The sequence below is a fragment of the Pleurodeles waltl genome, chromosome 7 (assembly GCF_031143425.1).
Source record: "Pleurodeles waltl isolate 20211129_DDA chromosome 7, aPleWal1.hap1.20221129, whole genome shotgun sequence".
Classification (NCBI taxonomy): Eukaryota; Metazoa; Chordata; class Amphibia; order Caudata; family Salamandridae; genus Pleurodeles; species Pleurodeles waltl.
This window is the reverse complement of record NC_090446.1, coordinates 1,439,671,693-1,439,689,436: the sequence shown is the minus strand read 5'-3', so window position 1 is coordinate 1,439,689,436 and position 17,744 is coordinate 1,439,671,693. Positions and strand designations below refer to the sequence as shown.

At 47.6% G+C, this 17,744-nt stretch overlaps 1 protein-coding gene across 1 annotated transcript in view; it reads right to left on the bottom strand.

The window, feature by feature from the left end:
* LOC138246455 (putative methyltransferase DDB_G0268948) overlaps positions 1-8,733 on the bottom strand; it is a 130,116-nt gene extending 121,383 nt beyond the window's left edge. Inside the window, exon 1 of the mRNA XM_069201074.1 lies at positions 8,550-8,733. The gene's annotated coding sequence lies outside the window, so the exon portion shown is untranslated. The remainder of the gene's footprint in view (positions 1-8,549) is intronic.
* Between the last annotated feature and the right edge of the window lie 9,011 nt (positions 8,734-17,744).

The following is a 17,744-nucleotide window of genomic DNA, read 5'->3' as shown; positions in this document are numbered from 1 at the left end:
AGCACAGCATGTTAAGCTCTAAGCTTGCCTTTCAGATTCCCCAGGAGGACATCAACCCTCATACCTGAGCAAAGGCCTGTGATCTGGATCAGCATCTGCAACCGGGGAGTCAGCGTCTAGTTGTGGTTTCCTGGTCGGAATCTCCCTCTTACGTGTACCAGGACTAGGAAGTGTTTTTATAACTAACACGCCGTTGTTCTAAGAAACGACCCTACGTAAGAATGTGTACCTTCTACGAACCCTAAAGACTAAACTCCTACCACGTCTATCGGCAATGTACCAGACTGTATCCTTGACTGAAGCACAGAGCGAGCAAGAATGTATTGTTTGAGAACTCCGGTGCTGAAGTAAGCTAAACAGTGCGACTGAAGAAAATTAAACAAGACCGTGAAACTGGTTATTAAAAAATAACAGTGCGAGGCTGAATAAAATGCATCTAGGACAAAGTGCACAGAGGCCTAATGCTTTAAGCAAACATGCAAAGGCTATATTAGAAATGGCTACACTACAACTATTATGTTATTACATGGCTTAATGAGCTATATTAGGAGGGTTGTTACCTATGAACTCCAAGTAACAAAATCTGTCAGAAAAGCAATAACCCACTGAGTTATCTACATAAAATACAAATCTGTGATCTGCTTGTCCCACATTGTGCTTTGCAGCAGGAAAACAAACCCTATGCGCTACTACAGCATAAATCAAATCTGTGATTAAACAAATAGCAGATCTATCTGTCCAGTAGATTAGCCACCACACTTATCATGCCGTTGGAATTATATCCTACAAAATGCTGGGCACATAGACCTCTGCAGACTGCTTGTAACTCAATTCTGTCTGCCATGCAGGGGGCACTCCCTGGACCTTGGCCTCACCCTAAAGCTGGCAATGTGCTCAAAGCATTCCTATACATGCAGGTGTGCATGATGGAAGAAGTGGGGTGGGCTGGGTTCTTCTCACTTGGCTATGGGAGGGATTTCTTGTTAGATGGAGAACTTTGATATTCATCCTTCTGTTCTGACAGTAGGTGCTGTGAGGATTCATTGCAAATTATAATAAATACAATTAGAAAAATGGGACTGCACCTGTGTTTGAATGCCAGCTGTGAAAGACAAGCATTGGCAATGTCAATCAGTCTTGCTTACCTAGCAATCAAACAAACAAAAGACAGATTGGCAATTCCAAAGAATGTTTATGGTAAGCTTCAAGTTATGTCACTATCAGTATTAAATCTTACACATTCCTGCTTCAGCTTTTCAGGTGACTACTAGGTGGCATTGAAATGCAACAAACTGGTGATGGTTAAAAATAGCTTTGCTTTTTCAGATTGAGCGTATTATCGGTGCAGGACGAACAACAATTTACCCACAGCAAAACCAAAAAGTTCCTGAGGGCGGGACAAACACAAAGGGAGGGAAGCATAAAATCAAATCAAGGCAACTGAGACCGAAATGAAAACCATCGAATCTTGAGCAATGAGTGGCTCTGTGGAGAAATATATATATGTAACAAATAGCCAAAGCTGTGTGTAGTGAGGCCGCCATGAAGGACAACAAAAGACTGGTTACATAGGCCAGAGCAACCATGGCTCTGTAGAATTACATCTGTCATGGTAAGAACTTCTGAGACAGTCAAGGCGTTTTTACTGAGGTCTATCCTGGAGTGTTATTTGGTAACTGTTCAATTTTGATCTCTCCGGCCTGTAAATCTATTGACTAAACTTCATAGAAACCCAAGCCATATGTAAATACATGCAACTCAGTTTGCTATCATGAACTAAACTTATCATACAGGGAGGGGCATATTTTTTTTATCACAATTCTCAACACTGCTCAGTACGTTTGGCTCTTAATAACAACAGCCTTCAACCTTCCAAGACTACCAATTTCAGATCAGTCAACTCAGGACATAAAATATTTTTTCTTTACGTCTTTAACACTTACAGATTGTGGGGGTGAATTAAAAACATTTCATGCGTAGAAAGATAACCAACAATACCTAACCTCAGTGGGTAAAAGGTGACCTAAAGCAAAGTTTTATTGAAAGCTAGTCACCTAACTACAATATGTTGTAAACAGCCCTTTTATTCTTCAAGTAATATTTATGAAATGCTGATGTAAATTAAAGGTTTGTGGATTCCCCAGGAAAGGGACTGAAAAATAGAGCTACATTTTGAGTTTTGGGGGAAATATAAGGAAAAAGTGCTCACAATAAAAGTGCCTATTTTTTCCCCTAAAACGGCATCAACAAATAAATAGTTTGCTGTGCAAAAGTCACCAACTCCCCAGATTTCATGAACAGTAGGAGTTTTTTTTTTTTTTTTTTATTTCACCCCCAGTTTTGCCATTTTCTTATTTGTGTGCCCAAACCCTACTTCCAGTTTGATGTACAAACCAGTGTGAAAATCCCATGGGATTTCTGAAAAGTAGCCACATTTTGAAATTCAACAAGGGGTCACAGGTGTACATCCCTCAATGTTTTCCCAAAGAAACTAAGGGCCTGATTATGACCCTGGCAGTCTGACCGCCAATACAGTGGTCTGGAGGACGCCGCCAAGCCAGCAGCCTCCAGACTGCCGTATTATAAAATGCCCGCGGCACTGGCAGGACAGTCATTGCAGCTGCACTGGTTTCAGCTCTAAAAAAGACAGCAGAGGCCAATGCCAGCTACACTGACTGTGTTGCCAGCACAGACTGAATGTACACTGTCTGCCAAAGCAGAAAGTGCACATTCCTCCTGTGCTGGCAAGGGGGCCTCTGCACTGCCCACAACATGGGCCTGGGAAGTGCAGGAGCTCCCCTGTGGCCCTGTCTCTCCAATTTTGCCAGCCTTTTCATGGCAAGTCCTGATCAGCACAGCGTTCACCACCGCCAACGTATTGGGATACACGATCCTGGCAGCAGTCTTGTGGCAGTCCTACTGTCAGCATTGTAATCCGGAGGTGGGGGGCACTAAGGTTGCGGCAGTTAGACCCCCCCCCCATCACGGGTACGGTGGTCTTAGAACTACCATACTCATAATCAGGCCCTACTTGTTGAACTAAAGAAATATTGAAAGTATGTAGGAAAAAAACGGCCGTTTGCAACAACGTTTTCATCTGTAACTTTGTCACGATGGTTGATTTAGAAAAGCAATACATAATTATGTCTGCTAGACCCTTCTGTTTGCAAGGATATGTAGGTTCTCCAAAAAAACAAGGAACTCAAAGACAGCAAATGAAATGCACTGCACAATGAATGTTCTTTGGGTACCAAGTATAGATCAGTTCATGTGGTGAAATATGCAGAGTGAAAAATGGGTATCAAGTAAACCTATGTATTTCTGACATTGGCACAAGATAGAGTTTAAGAGCAGGGATTATTTGTATCTCTTTGAATTTGTGGAGGTTAGAAATGGGGTCTCTAGTTGGCAGTTGGTTTGCACCTTGACAAGTAGGGACCCTCACTCTAGTCAGGATAAGGTAAATACCCAGCTTAGATAACCCATGCTCACCCCCTCTGTAGCTTGCACGAGCAGTCAGGCTTATCTCAGAAGCAATGTGTAAAGCATTTGCACATAGCACACAGTAATGCAGTGAAAACACTACAAAAGGACTCCACACAAGGTTTTTAAAAAAAGAGCCAATATTTCTCTGTGTAAAACAAGACCAAATTGAGAACAATCCAATACACAATAATAAAGATATTTAAGTATTAACTTAAAAATACAGTTCCTTGAAGCTGTGAACAAACAATCCAACAGTTCAGGCCGGCTACGGTGCTGGGAAGACCCGCAAACAGTACTTTGGAAATGTAGGTCATTGTGATCCTCGTGATGAGATTCAGAGCGCGGCGTCACATGCGCCATTCCAGAGGTCAGTGTGGGGGTCGTCGGGCCCTTGCAATCACATGCATTGCAGACCGAACTCTGGGCTGATGACAAAGTCAGGAGCCGCTGGCATGAATGGCATAGGGGCTGCAGTGCGAAGGGGGACGATGCATTGTACGGTGCCCACAGGTCACGGTGCAGGCAGCGGCTCAGTGACAGCATCCTGCGGCGCCAGTGAGACCAGGTCTGCGGTGTCTCCAGGTCACAGTGCAAGCAGCGGCCTTGTCTCTACGCTGTTATAGGTAGGCCCAAAGCGGTGGTGCGGGCTCAGAGTAGCGCCCACGGGGGCGGTGCAGACAGGGGCACCTATTGATGACACTGGAGTCAATGGCGTTGGTGCTCTGTGTACTTCGCTAGCAGTGTCCTCAGGACAAGGTGCAGGCAGTGGTATCGTGTCAGTGTGAAGCGTTGTCGGGGATGCATAGGCTGCGGTGTGAGCAAGGTGATGTGGAGTGCGGGCCTACGGAGCAAGCAGCAGCGAGACCAGGGTTGCGGTGCGATGTGGGGCACGGCTCTGTGCACAGTCGTCAGGTCACAGTGCAGTCAACAGCGTCAAGGTGGTTTTTCTTTTGTTGCAACACAAAACATAGTTTCCAGTGCTGTAGGCAGATGAAGCTGAAGTCTTCGATATCCCTGAGAGTTCCAACAGAAGGCAAGGTCTACTTCAAGCCCTTGGAGAAACTTCACAAGCAGGATACACAGCAAAGTCCAGTCTTTGTCCTCTTTAAGGCAGAAGAAGCAACTGCAGGCAACCAAGCAAAGCACACACAGCAAAGGGGCAGTACTCCTCCTCCAGCTCTTCTCCTTGCTCCTCAAGTGTTCTAAAAGTCTGGGTTTTTGGGTCTACTGCTTATACCAGTTCTGGCCTTTGAAGCAGACAAACTTCAAAGGGAAGTGTATTTTCCACAAGATTCTGGCCCCGGACACACTCCAGGGGCTCGGACACTGTAGTGTGTGAGGGCAGGCAAAGCCCTTTCAGGTGCAGGTGTCAGCTCCTCCCCACTCTAGCCCAGGAGACTCATCGGGATTTGCAGGCTACAACCCAGCTCCCTTTGTGTCACTGTCTAGAGGGAATTCACAGACTGCCCAACTGTCAGTCTGACCCTGATGTGGATTCCGCAGGCAGAGGCACAGATGGCTGGTCTAAAAAGTTGCATTTTCAAACAGAAAGACAAACTAAAAACCAACTCTACAAGAAAAAGTATTTTTAAATTGTGAGTTCAGAGACCACCAATTCCATATCTCTATCTACTCCCAATGGGAAATTACCTTCAAGAGTAATGTAAATGCAATTCCCATGTTAACCTATTGGAGAGATAGGCCTTGCAATAGTGAAAACGGACTTGGCAATATTTCACTATCAGGACATGTAAAACACACCAGTACATGTCCTACATTTTAAATATACTACACCCTGCCCGTGGGGCTATCTATGGCCTACCTTAGGGGTGCATTACATGTACAAAAAGGGAAGATTTGGGCCTGGCAAGTGGGTACACTTGCCAGGTCGAATTGGCAGTGCAGGACTGCACACACAGACACTAGAGTGGCAGGTCTGAGACATGTTTACAGGGCTACTCATGTCTTGATAAGAATGGTACCCCATTTGTGTGGGTAAGCCAAGAGACCAAGATACAAAAGGCCACTAAAGTGCTAAGTTGATACATAAGCAATGGGGATATCTGCAGTATTTGGGGTTGTGCTGTGGCACCACCCATGCTAACCTATGAACTACAGACATTTCGGAAAACTAGTGAAGGGTATGAGCCTGTGAATTGCATAGTTGCTGCCTTGTGCGAGTTTAACTATTCTGACTGTGTTGAACATTCACTTGTCTGTTAAACTTTAACATGTTTTTCTTTGCTTCAGTCACTGTTCTGCTCTTTTAAGACGAGAGGGAGCTGCCTATCAGAGCTCCCTTGAGGAGAGATTGCCTGACACAGCCCTCAGCTTACTGTAAAACTAGACAAATGGACTCAATGCAGCCAGAGCACACAGCAGTATCTTACTCCCCAGAAATGTAGTTCTACTACAGCAAGCATGCCGTCTAAACAAGAAGACTGTTGGACCTGACATCCTTGGAGTGGTTTTCCTCCCAACATGTTGCCTTTTATATTTCTGTTTTTCAGCGGAGTTCGTTTTTGCTGGTTTTAGGACACTACACCCTTTACCACTGCTAAAGTACTTATAATCTCTCCTTTAAACATGGTAACATTGGCTTACACTCAATTGTAACAATTTACTTCAAAGTCCCTAGTACAGTGGTACTGCATGTACCCAGGGCCTGTACAATAAATGCTACCAGTGGGCCTGCAGCACTTATTGTGCTACCCACCTACGTTGTCTTGTAAACATGACTCAGGCCTGCTGTTGGAGATTGTGTTGCAGTTTTAAACTGCCATTTCAACCTGCGAAATACTCTTTTTTTTCCAGGCCAAATACTTCCTTTTTAATACATATTAGTCACCTCAATTGTAGTCCCCAAACAGCCACAGGGCAGGGTGCAGTGTATTTTGAAAGTTGGAAATGTACTTTCAAGTTTTTCATATCCTGGTAGTGAAAAGCTCTAAGTTGTTTTTAACTACTGCAAGGCCTACCTCCCCATATGATAACACTGGGTCACCTTTTAACATTTAATAAATGTAAACTTTCAATTGGGTGCAGGTACAAATATCAACTTAGGTGTATAAAAGAATTGTAGTTTAAAACCCTCTTTAATGATAAAGTCAGATGTTAAGTCACAATTCTGAAAACACTTTTACAAAGTTGTCATTTTCTTGTCCTAACAATTAGATGCTTGCAGCATGGATCCTGGGCCATAAGACTAGGTGTAGTTGGTCTCGGTGTACTGGTGCCAGGCAGTGAGACAAAGAGGGAATAGGGGTTGGCAGGATGGGCCATCTCTGACATGATGAGGTCAAGGAGCTGTCCCCTACAAAACGTGTACATCAAAAAGCCTTTGCCTGAGCACACTCACGAAGGGGTTGATACTAGTCTTTTGTGCCATCAGACAAGCTAGGGCCAGGTCTGGGAAGCAGGGAATTCCAGACACCTCTGGGGGTGGAATACATCTGAACGTTCTCCTACTTTAAAGCTGGCACCAGGTATAAATGTTGGACCCTCAGATCCAACCCTTCAGTTCACCTCTGGACCTGTGGAAGGACTGCTGTGCTGTTCTGAAAGGTGGACTACTACTCTGCTGCTTGAATGAGAATGACTGGACCTGCATCTTCAACCCACGACCACCAGAATAACTCCAATGGCTAGATGGCTGGCCTCCTGATCAGAGCCTTAGGGACAGAAAAGGGTCTACCTAGCTTTAACCCAGCCCCTGGACTATCTGCTGGGAGTCTTACTCTCTACTGATTGCATTTTGTTGCTTTGGTCTCAAATAGTTTATTACATTTTAATCCATTTTTGTAAATTGATGTGGGAATTTTCTTGTGTTGTTATCACTTTATTAGTGTTTGGAGTGCTGCATTAATATTTTACACATTGCCTCCAAGTTAAGCCTGCTGCTTTTGTGCCAAGCTACCAGAGGGTTAAGTACGGGTTAATTTGGGGTTTTCTTGTATTTCACCGTGATAAGAACTCTGGTTGCTGCTTGAGTAGGATTCCACCCCCTCCATTTCCTACAAAGTTCTAAATTATTTTTGCAGAATGTGGCTACTATTTTCATTCCAATTCTGCATATCAGTAAGTTTTAAGAGAAACGTAAGTCAATTATCAATTTGATGTTTTCATTTCATGAAAATTTACAGTTTACACCCAGTAACCCCAGCACCAAGTGCCCCTACAGATACAACCCTAAAAAGAGCTTCAGAAAATGTTCTCCGTGTTGCCAAGGTAGTAACCTTACTTATGTGTGACATTTCCATGTTTGGGATGTGCTTGTGTGACATTTCATTGCCTTAAGAGACAATGCGTGATAATTTGTCACTAGCGGAACACTGCAGTAATTTTTTCGTACAAGGTGCAAAGATCTCTTCCGTGTGGCACAAAGTCAGCTTACACACCCTGAGAGGGTGCCACAAGGAAGGGGTGATGAATAATTAGGAATATCAGACTTGCAAGTAACAGGTATTCGAATCCTGCAAGACAGGGGCACAGTATGCAAAAACAAGCATTTGCATGCGATAGTGGACAAATCACTAACTCTCTGTGCCTAAAAAAATTGAAAGTGACTTTGTGTGGTAATAGGGTCACCAGATTTTGAAAAGAAGAAACCGGGACAGGAAAGGATTCTGATTCACATAATAACCTCACCTTTCTCCCGAAATTTTTCAAATTAACAAAGGCGTTAAGGTTTGCCCGGAATTTTGCCCCAAAAAACGATACATTTATTGAAAATAAAAGCGTCGGGACAGTAGGACAGTCCTCTGAAAGCCGGGACTGTCTGTTGAAATCCGGGACGTCTGGTCACCCTAGTGTAATATAACTAGGGCTCACGTACAGCGCTCCAGAACATTCGGGTGCAGTTGGCGCTGTACCAAACTGGAAAAAATAAAGAGACTTGTCTCCCTCCTTAGACCCCGCACCCACTCTCTCCACCCTCCATCTCTTTCTGCGCCGTCAGCAGCCGCATGAACAGCTCCAGAGTAAAGTTCAGGGAGATGGTCTCGTGGCTCAGGCTCAGACATGCGGAGAGCCCTCCTTAGCTGCTCGGTCAAGTCCCAGCTCACCTTAGCGCGGGACTGTTGCTCAGTGCTGGGGCTGTAGTTCCTAGCGGCGGAGAGGTCTGCGCCCTTTCACACCAGAGAGCCCAGTTAGAACATCAGCAGGCCCTCAGGCGTCACACCAGAGCGCCCAATAAGAACATCAGCACGTCCTCGGGGGCAACATCCATCATGGAAACGCTGAGTGAGTGAAATGCAAGCGCTGTCGCCCTTCGAAAGAGGCTCAGAGCACGGCCAGCCCATATAACGTTGGCGAGAGGTTACACGTATTCCCATATCCTCCAACCTGACGGGAAACCTGCAAACAGAAATTACGAGCAAGTTGCATTCTGAAACGTGTAGTTACTTTAGGGTGAACATATTTTCGGAAGCAAAAACCGGAAACGCCACATATCTAGAAGTAGGACCCGCCACGTGCCGTGAAGGTGTATAATACCACCCACCAACAGAGAAGGAGGTCACACTGGACTTAACGCCTTGGCTGCCCAGGGTTTGTGGATTGCCCTAATTTTTGTTTTTTTGGGAAGAAAAAAGTGGTGTAGAAGAAAGTGTCTGTTGTTTCCCCTGCAAATGGAATCAACGGAGTGTTTGCAGTGCTAAAATCACCATTTTCCAAAGTAAAACCAATGGTGGAAGCGGAAAGCTATACATACCTGAAAAGTAGGCAAAATTCTGAATTTAGCAAGAGGTCATTTGTGTAGGTCCTTCAAAGTTTTCCAATAGAAAGTACAAAAATATTGAAATTGAGTTGAAAAAACCCTAGTCATTTGTGTCTGCATTTTCATCTGTAACTTCTAACCATGGCAGAATTTCACAAGTAATATACTGTTACGTCCACTGGACCTCTCTGGTTGCGGGGATGTTAGACCTGACAGCCTTAGGGTAGTCACCCCTAACTTTTTGCCTGCCTCCCTCCATTTTTTTGGACACTGTTTTTGCTGGTTTATAGACTCTGCGCACTTTACCACTGCTAACCAGTGCTAAAGTGCATATGCTCTCTCCCTTAAAACATGGTAACCTGGAATCATACCTGATTGGACTACTAATTTACTTATAAGTCCCTAGTAAGGTGCACTTTATGTGGATAGGGCTGGTAAATTAAATGCTACTAGTGGGCCTGCAGCACTGGTTGTGCCACCCACTTAAGTAGCCCCGTTTTCCTTGTCTCAGGCCTGCCATTGCAAGGCCTGTGTGTGCAGTTTCCCTGCCACCTCGACTTGGCATTTAAAAGTACTTGCCAAGCCTAGAACTCCCCTTTTTCTACATATAAGTCACCCTTAAGGTGTGCCCTAGGTAACCCCTAGGGCAGGGTGCTGTGTAGGTAAAAGGCAGGACATGTACCTATGTAGTTATATGTCCTGGTAGTGTAAAACTCCTAAATTCGTTTTCACACTACTGAGAGGCCTGCTCCCTTCATAGGCTAACATTAGGGCTGCCCTCATACACTGTTGAAGTGGCAGCTGCTGATCTGAAAGGAGCAGGGAGGTCATATTTAGTATGGCCAGAATGGTAATACAAAGTCCTACTGACTGGTGAAGTCGGATTTAATATTACTATTCTAGAAATGCCACTTTTAGAAAGTGAGCATTTCTTTGCACTTAAATCCTTCTGTGCCTTACAATCCACGTCTGGCTGGGCTTGGTTGACAGCTCCTTGTGCATTCACTCAGACACACCCCAAACACAGGGTACTCAGCCTCACTTGCATACATCTGCATTTTGAATGGGTCTTCCTGGGCTGGGAGGGTGGAGGGCCTGCTCTCACACAAAGGACTGCCACACCCCCTACTGGGACCCTGGCAGACAGGAGTAAACTGAAAGGGGACCTGGTGCACTTCTTAGCCACTCTTTGAAGTCTCCCCCACTTCAAAGGCACATTTGGGTATAAAACAGGGCCTCTGCCCTACCTCATCAGACACTTGCTGGAGAAGAAACCTGAACCAGAAACTACATCCTGCCAAGAAGAACTGCTTGGCTGCTCAAAGGACTCACCTGTCTGCTTTCTACAAAGGACTGCTGCCTTGCTGTTGCCCTGCTGCCTTGCTGAACTCTTGTCTGGCTGTGAAAGTGCTCTCCAAGGGCTTGGATAGAGCTTGCCTCCTGTTCCTTGAAGTCTCAGGACCAAAAAGACTTCTTCCTTTCACTTGGACGCTCCGTGCGCCGAAAATTTCGACGCACAGCTTGTTTCGCGGCGAGAAAAACGCCGCACACCGACGCTGATCGACGCGACGCCCTCGGGACGATCGAGACTTCGACGCACAACCTCGCAAGGACAAAGCCACCCGACTTTCCAGGAGAAATCGACGCGACGCCTACCGTGAGCGCGAAACTTTGACGTATGGCCTCGCAAGGACAACGCCGCCCGACTCCCAAGGAGAAATCGACGCGACGCCTGCCGTGAGACCAAAATTTCGACGCACGGCCTCGCAAGGACAACGCCGCCCGACTTCCAAGGAGAAATCGATGCGACGCCTACCGTGAGATCGAAACTTCGACGCGCAGCCCCGCAGAACGACGCGCAGCCGGAAAACAAGCAGGAGAATCCACGCACAGACCCGGGACATCTGGTAATCCCCGCGACCCACAAAAAGAGACTGTCTGCGCGCCGGAAAACGACGCCCGACTTCCCCGCGTGGAAAAGAACGACGCAAGTCTGTGTGTGCTGAGGAGAAATCGACGCACACACCCCTTTTTCCGCGCATCTCTTCTCCTGTGGCCCTCTGAGGAGATTTCCCACCAGAAACCAGGTACTCTGTGCTTGAAAGACACTTTATTGCTTTTTAAAGACTTAAGACACTTTATATCACTTCCCTGTGATATTTCTACAATTTTCCATTGCAACTTTATTCTTTTTGACCTACAATTATCCTGATAAATATTATATATTTTTCTAAACACTGTGTGGTGTATTTTTGTGGTGCTATATGGTGGTATTGTATGATTTATTGCACAAATACTTTACACATTGCCTTCTAAGTTAAGCCTGACTGCTCGTGCCAAGCTACCAGAGGGTGGGCACAGGATAATCTTGGATAGTGTGTGACTTACCCTGACTAGAGTGAGGGCTTTTGCTTGGACAGAGGGTAACCTGACTGCCAACCAAAAACCCCATTTCTAACATTGGTGATCAGCGGTGAGGATAGGACTTGTATTTGTGCAGTGACATACAGTAGCTAAGTATTTCACTACCTACCCACAGTTGAAGGTCAACTTGGTTTTTATCTCTTTTTGAAAATCTGTTTTTTCCTGACAATTTTCAAAAACTAAATCCTCACTCAACATGTCTCTGACTGGGTCTCAGACAGGGGACTTTGACCTAGTCCAGTTGGATACATACACGGTCAAACAACTAAGAGGATTCTGCAGGGCATTAAGGGTACCCACCCAAGGGGCCTCCAGAAAGGAGGACTTTCAAGTGGCGCTGAGGGCCTGGGCAGAAGCCCATTTAGAGGATGATGAGGAAGGGGAGCCAGAAAATGGCCCCTCAGAAGGATTTTCACTATCTATGGATGGTGTTACCACTGCAATTGTGCACCCTTCCAGACCAGGGAGCAGTGTCTCCATGCAAAGCCTAACCGCAGAGGAAAGGAGAGAGGAAAGGGAGTTCCAATTGCAAATGGCAAAACTGAAAATTGAGGCGCAACAGGAGGAGAGGAGGGCAGAAAGAGAAGCCAAACAAGCTGAGGCTGAAAGAGCAGCCAAACAGATTGAAGCTGAAAGGACAGCCAAACAGATTCAAGCAGAAGCTGAAAGGGCAGCCAAACAAGCAGAAGCTGAAAGAGCAGCCAAACAAGTGGAAGCTGAAAGAGCTTTGGCTGAAAAGAAACTATTGTTGGCTCATGAACTGAGTCTCAAGGAGCTGGAGATCAAGGCAAGACAGTCTGAATCCAGCAATAATGGTGGCAGCATACAGACAGGACCTGCTGGAGAAAAGAAGGTTCGTATACCCAAGAATGTGGTGCCCAGTTTTGTGGTGGGAGATGACATAGATAAATGGTTAGCTGCTTATGAAGTTGCACTAAGGGCTCATGAGGTTCCTGAAGGGCAATGGGGGGTAGCTATGTGGGGTTATGTGCCGCCATTGGGGAGGGACACACTTCTCACATTGGATCCACCGGATCAAAACACATACCCACTCCAGAAAGCCACTTTACTTGCCAAGTTTGGGCTGACCCCTGAGGGATACCGTCAGAGGTTCAGGGACAGCACCAAACAAACCACACAAACATGGGTAGATTTCTTTGATTTCTCTAGTAAGGCACTGAATGGATGGGTGCGGGGCAACAAAGTAGCAGATTATAAAGGTTTATATGACTTGATCCTGAGAGAGCATATGCTTAATGTTACTTATACAGATTTGCGCCAGCACCTAGTGGATAGTAAGCTGACTGATCCCAGGAAGCTTGCTGAGGAGGCGGACCTCTGGGTTAGCACCAGAGTGTCCAAAAAGGTACCTGGGGGGGACTCCCACAAAGGTGGTCAGGGTTCCCAACAGAAGAAAGAGGGGGGAGATAAACTTACAGATAAGGAACTCTCTAAAGGCCCCCAAAAGAATTCCCAGGGAGGGGGTGGCAACCCTTCCTTTTCCAAATTTGGGAAAAAGCCAGGGACATTTGACAAGTCAGGAAAATCTAGCCCCAAATGCATGGAGTGTTACCAATATGGTCACTACAAAGGCGATCCACAGTGCCCCAAGAGGGCACCGTCCACTACCGGACAGGCACCTGGGTTGACTAGTGTAGCACTCGGGGGGGAGATGGACCCAACTAGCTTTGGGGAGCAGGTAGAGATTTCCCTAGTGTCCCTGGGAGAAGGAGAAATGGTGCCCAAGGCCCACATGCCCAGAAATACTTCCAAGTACCGGCAGTGGGTCACCATTGATGGGCAGAGGGTGGAGGCCAGTATGACTACTATCAAGAGTCAGCTGGTGTCAGCAGAGCAGATAGTACCTAATACATTCCACCAGGTCAGAGTCGCTGACAATCGCGAGAGTCACCTACCGGTGGCTCTGGTTCCCTTTGAGTGGGGGGGGGTCTCTGGTACTCTGAAAGTAGCTGTGAGTCCTGCCATGCCTGTAGATTGTCTGTTAGGCAATGACCTTGAGCACACTGCTTGGAAAGAAGTGGAGCTCAGGTCTCACCTGGAGATGTTAGCGTTACCTGAGTGGGTCTGCATGACCACACGGTCCATGGCTGACCGAGAGGGAAGTCAAGGGCATCTGGAGCCTGGAACGATGGCCCAGAGAGCTGCCAGGAGGAGGGACCAGGGGTGCGGGAAACCGGCCCCAGCTGTTCCCACAGTGGCTGACGGGGCTCCTGAGGAGGAGGCTTCCGAGCCAACTGGGGAAGACATTGCCGCCCTAGGTGACTTACCTGAGCTTGCTGGCTGGCAAGTTGAGGGTGGACCCACCAGGGAGGAATTCTGCAAGGCGCAGAAAGAATGTCCCACTCTAGAAGGTTTGAGGAAACAAGCCTCAAACCAGGCAGCCGGCGACGCCTCTGGCGATCACCACCTATATTGGGAGAATGATCTCCTCTACAGTGAGCCTAAGGTTCCGGGCTTTGGGGCAGCACGTGTGCTGGTGGTCCCCCAATGTTACCGAACCTTCCTACTGGGTCTGGCTCACGACATTCCCCTGGCAGGACATTTGGGGCAGGGCAAGACCTTTAACAGGCTTGTCACCCACTTTTATTGGCCCAAAATGAGGACACACTCAGACAAGTTCTGCAGATCCTGTCCTACCTGCCAGGCCAGTGGTAAAGCAGGAAAAAGTGTTAAAACCCCCCTGATTCCACTTCCGGTCGTTGGCACCCCCTTTGAAAGGGTGGGCATCGACATTGTTGGTCCCTTGGACCCCAAAACTGCCTTAGGCAACAGGTTCATCCTGGTTTTGGTGGACCATGCCACCCGTTACCCAGAGGCAATCCCTCTGAGGACAGTAACTGCACCGGTGGTGGCCAGAACCCTGATGGGGATATTTACCCGTGTGGGATTCCCCAAGGAAATAGTGTCTGACAGAGGCACTAACTTCATGTCTGCATACATGAAGTCTCTGTGGGATGCGTGTGGTGTAACTTACAAGTTCACCACACCCTATCACCCCCAGTCGAATGGTCTTGTGGAGAGATTCAACAAGACCCTGAAAGGCATGATTGGTGGCCTCCCTGAGGCCATGAGGCGTAAGTGGGACGTCCTCTTACCATGCCTCCTCTTTGCTTACAGAGAGGTCCCCCAGAGAGGGGTAGGGTTCAGTCCCTTTGAACTTCTCTATGGGTACCCTGTCAGTGGACCCTTAAGCATTGTCCAGGAGGGATTGGAGAAAGCTCCAAAGACACCCCCTCAGGATGTGGTCAGCTATATGTTGGCCCTCCGCAACCAGATGACCCGCTTCTGGAAAGAAGCCCAAGATAACCTTGAGGCCAGTCAAGAGGTGATGAAACAATGGTATGACCAGAAGGCCACCCTGGTAGAGTTTCAACCTGGAGACAAAGTGTGGGTAATGGAGCCAGTAGAGCCCAGAGCTCTCCAGGACCGCTGGTCTGGCCCATTTGAAATAAAGGAGCGGAAAGGGGAGGCCACTTACCTAGTGGACCTCAAAACCCCTAGGAATCCCCTAAGGGTGCTCCATATGAACCGACTAAAAGCTCATTTCGAGAGGTCGGAGATCAACATGCTTCTGGTCACAGATGAAGGAACGGAAGAGGAGAGTGAACCTCTCCCCGACCTCCTCTCTGCCCAAGAAAGTGATGGGTCAGTAAGCGGGGTCATTCTGTCTGACTCCCTGACTCTAAATCAGAAAGGAGACTGTTATGAGCTGTTGGAGCAGTTCTCCCCCCTGTTCTCCCTTACTCCTGGGCTGACCCACCTCTGTGTTCATGATATTGACACCAGTGACAGTCTCCCTGTGAAAAACAAAATTTACAGGTTGTCGGATAAGGTGAAGGCCAGCATCAAGGAAGAGGTCTCCAAGATGTTGACTCTAGGGGTCATTGAGAAATCCAGTAGTCCCTGGGCCAGCCCAGTGGTATTGGTCCCTAAGGCTACTGCCCCAGGTGCGAAGCCAGAACTCCGGTTCTGTGTGGACTACCGGGGTCTCAACTCAGTCACCCGGACTGATGCTCACCCCATCCCCCGAGCTGATGAGCTCGTGGACAGGCTAGGCGCTGCCAAGTTCCTGAGTACGTTTGATCTTACTTCAGGGTACTGGCAGATCGGCCTAACTGAGGGGGCCAAGGAAAGATCCGCATTTTCAACCCCGGATGGCCATTACCAGTTCCGGGTGATGCCGTTTGGGTTGAAAAATGCCCCCGCTACCTTCCAACGGTTGGTTAACGGGGTCCTAGCTGGCAAGGATGCCTTCTGTGCAGCCTACCTGGATGACATAGCTGTCTACAGTTCCAGCTGGGAGGAACACCTGCTTCACCTCAAGGAGGTGCTTCAGGCCCTGCAACAGGCAGGCCTGACCATCAAGGCCAGTAAGTGCCAGATTGGGCAGGGTTCCGTGGTGTACTTAGGACACCTAGTGGGTGGTGGCAAGGTGCAGCCACTCCAGGCCAAGATTGAAACTATCAAGGCCTGGCAACCACCCCGAACACAGACGGAGGTGAGAGCCTTTCTAGGCCTCACAGGATACTACCGCCGATTTGTCAAGGGCTATGGTACCATTGTAACACCCTTGACAGAACTCACTTCCAAGAAGCAACCTAGGTTGGTGAATTGGACAGAGGCTTGTCAGAAAGCCTTTGACGCCCTGAAGGAAGCCATGTGCACGGCCCCCGTACTCATGGCCCCTGACTACTCCCAGGAATTTATCGTGCAGACAGACGCTTCAGAGCATGGCATAGGGGCAGTCCTAGCACAGCTGAATGAGGAGGGCAGAGATCAACCGGTAGTCTTTATTAGCAGAAGGCTATTACCACGGGAACAGAGGTGGAGTGCTATTGAACGAGAAGCTTTTGCTGTGGTCTGGGCACTGAAGAAGCTAAGACCCTACCTGTTTGGGACTCACTTTCGGGTTCAGACAGACCACAGGCCCCTCAGATGGCTCATGCAGATGAGGGGTGAGAATCCAAAACTCTTGAGGTGGTCCATTTCCCTACAGGGGATGGACTTTACGGTGGAACATCGCCCAGGGGTTGACCACGCCAATGCTGACGGTCTCTCCAGGTACTTCCGCCTTAGCGATGAGAGCTCCCAGGAGGTCGGGTAGCTCTCCCCACTTTCAGCTGGGGGGGACACATGTTAGACCTGACAGCCTTAGGGTAGTCACCCCTAACTTTTTGCCTGCCTCCCTCCATTTTTTTGGACACTGTTTTTGCTGGTTTATAGACTCTGCGCACTTTACCACTGCTAACCAGTGCTAAAGTGCATATGCTCTCTCCCTTAAAACATGGTAACCTGGAATCATACCTGATTGGACTACTAATTTACTTATAAGTCCCTAGTAAGGTGCACTTTATGTGCATAGGGCTGGTAAATTAAATGCTACTAGTGGGCCTGCAGCACTGGTTGTGCCACCCACTTAAGTAGCCCCGTTTTCCTTGTCTCAGGCCTGCCATTGCAAGGCCTGTGTGTTCAGTTTCCCTGCCACCTCGACTTGGCATTTAAAAGTACTTGCCAAGCCTAGAACTCCCCTTTTTCTACATATAAGTCACCCTTAAGGTGTGCCCTAGGTAACCCCTAGGGCAGGGTGCTGTGTAGGTAAAAGGCAGGACATGTACCTATGTAGTTATATGTCCTGGTAGTGTAAAACTCCTAAATTCGTTTTCACACTACTGAGAGGCCTGCTCCCTTCATAGGCTAACATTAGGGTTGCCCTCATACACTGTTGAAGTGGCAGCTGCTGATCTGAAAGGAGCAGGGAGGTCATATTTAGTATGGCCAGAATGGTAATACAAAGTCCTACTGACTGGTGAAGTCGGATTTAATATTACTATTCTAGAAATGCCACTTTTAGAAAGTGAGCATTTCTTTGCACTTAAATCCTTCTGTGCCTTACAATCCACGTCTGGCTGGGCTTGGTTGACAGCTCCTTGTGCATTCACTCAGACACACCGCAAACACAGGGTACTCAGCCTCACTTGCATACATCTGCATTTTGAATGGGTCTTCCTGGGCTGGGAGGGTGGAGGGCCTGCTCTCACACAAAGGACTGCCACACCCCCTACTGGGACCCTGGCAGACAGGAGTAAACTGAAAGGGG